The sequence below is a fragment of the Triticum aestivum genome, chromosome 2A (assembly GCF_018294505.1).
Source record: "Triticum aestivum cultivar Chinese Spring chromosome 2A, IWGSC CS RefSeq v2.1, whole genome shotgun sequence".
Classification (NCBI taxonomy): Eukaryota; Viridiplantae; Streptophyta; class Magnoliopsida; order Poales; family Poaceae; genus Triticum; species Triticum aestivum.
In genome coordinates, this window is record NC_057797.1 from 617,004,374 (window position 1) to 617,006,537 (window position 2,164).

The window sequence follows — 2,164 nt, forward strand, 5'->3', positions numbered from 1 at the left end:
AGCGGGATGAACTCCTAGCACCAGCTCGCATGCGAGCAATTCAAGAGGAATTGGCGGCATTCTTTCTTGATCACGTGATCCCTGAAGACGGAGAATACTATGTGGACCCTGAGTTCGTATGATTATATTTGTAAGAGATAATTATTGTATATATGTAGCCGGTAGTGTCGAATAGATATACGAGAACTTGTTGTTCGACCAATCTCTTGGAGAAGGAGAGGTGGTCGATATCACTTCTCTCTGTATGCATATATGTTCATGACGATCTTCTGTTTCCTTCGTTTGCTTACTAGCTAGCTAGCGTGTCTAGTCCTCTCTATACGTATGTATAGTACGTAGCGTCGACCAAGCACGGACATAAGAGAGGACACTTCTCTCTATTAATTATAGCTAGCAAACACAATATATGAAACACCTAAATTAACCCCCCAAAACCCCCAACCCCCCCCCCCCTTTCAAAAAAAAGCAAAAACCCCAACCACAGAAATGCTGACGCGTGGATGCCTATTGGTCCCGGTTGGTGCCACCAACCGGGACCAAAGGGTCTCCTGCCCGGGCTCCGCGCACAGGCCACGTGGAGGCCCATCTGTCCCGGTTCTGGATTGAACCGGGACTAAAGGGACAGGGCATTAGTACCGACCCTTTAGTCCCGGTTCCAGAACCGGGACAAAAGGCCCTTACGAACCAGGACAACAGGCCCTTTTTCTACCAGTGATATATGCAAACAGCCCACATATGTGGTCATCTACACACATTCAGGTTCACATAAAAGTGATGACATACAATAGTGCAGGTTCACATAAAGATGACATAATAGTCCAAGTTCACAACAGGTTGCATATAGCACGTAAAGAGCCCAGGTCCACACATATATCACATAAACAGCTTAGTTTTCAAAATGAAACATGATACGGAAAGTAATGACATGAGAATCACAAGCTAAGTCTCCTTTTTCTTCGTGTGCTCATTGCAGGGCTAGCAGGGTTGAATATCTTGCTGCGTGTACCCATTGCAGGGCTGTCAAGTGGCACCATAGGAAGGTGTGGAGTAATTTCAGCAACCTCTTTGTTTTTTCTTTTGGCATGTACCTTCACAGCAACATGTGTTTTCTTTTTGGCGACATCATGTTCGCCACAAATGGGATGTGTTCTTGATCTAGACATACACATACATGACATACAGTAGCCCAAGTTAACAATAGAACAATGCATAACATAACATTAGAACTGAACTTCAAAACTACCATAGGTTACCTTTTTGCTCCTTCGGATCCAAATTTACCATCTTTCCCTTTTCCTTGGTTGTTTTCTCCAAGATTTGGCTATGGTGAGAAGAATGCACTTAGAACACAAAGGCACAATTAATTATATTTAATTATGAGCATGGTTGTTGCTAACCTTGGCGAAAAACGCATGGCTGATGGAGCATCATCCTCGCAAGGCACAATTGATGATAGAGCTGATTTGGTGGTCTTTGTCCTCTTCTTTGGTGGTCCTCTACATGAGCAACAAAAAAGTAGTTAACATGTATGGTTTTTACAAAAAAATGCAAGTGATACAATATACAATAAAATTAGTTACCTCACAGCTAAAATAGCAGCAATGTCATCTGGGTTACCCTTCTTGCATTTGTGCCAATGATGCCCATAGTCCTTGCAAATAGGGCATAAGTGTTGGCCGCCTTTTCTTTTCTTCTCACTGCAGCCTTTATACCTCTCAGTTTTAGGCCTACCCGCTGTGGCTTTTAGTAGTGGTGGAAACATGAAGAATCCATGGTCTGATTTAGGCCACTGGTTCTTGTCAACCATGGCAGGGATTAGTTGGTCATAAGCTGCTCTAAATTTGTCAATGGAGTAACACGAGTCCACATAGTTCTCTATGCGTGCATTGGTAAGAGATGTGATAAATGCTAGACCACGTTTGCAAGGAAGGCCAGAAACTTCCCTGGGAACACTTCTTTTACACCTGTCATCACTGGCTGCCCAGCGTCGGTGCATATGGTTAAACCCCTTGGGGATCATATGGCTTGCCTAACCAATTGCATGAACTAGATCCAATTCTCATTAGTTTCAGAATCAAAAACACCCATACAAACTGGATACATCCAACTATGGCCATCAAGAGTGGTAGCACTAGACAATTGCCCCTTGAATCTGCCTGTCAAG

At 43.6% G+C, this 2,164-nt stretch overlaps 1 long non-coding RNA gene across 1 annotated transcript; it reads right to left on the minus strand.

The window, feature by feature from the left end:
• Positions 1–866: 866 nt before the first annotated feature.
• LOC123185716 (uncharacterized) lies at positions 867–1,478 on the minus strand. Its single transcript, XR_006493476.1, has 3 exons — positions 1,398–1,478; positions 1,254–1,321; positions 867–1,155 (listed from the first exon to the last, which is right to left on the minus strand). It is a non-coding gene; the product is annotated as an uncharacterized lncRNA (long non-coding RNA).
• Between the last annotated feature and the right edge of the window lie 686 nt (positions 1,479–2,164).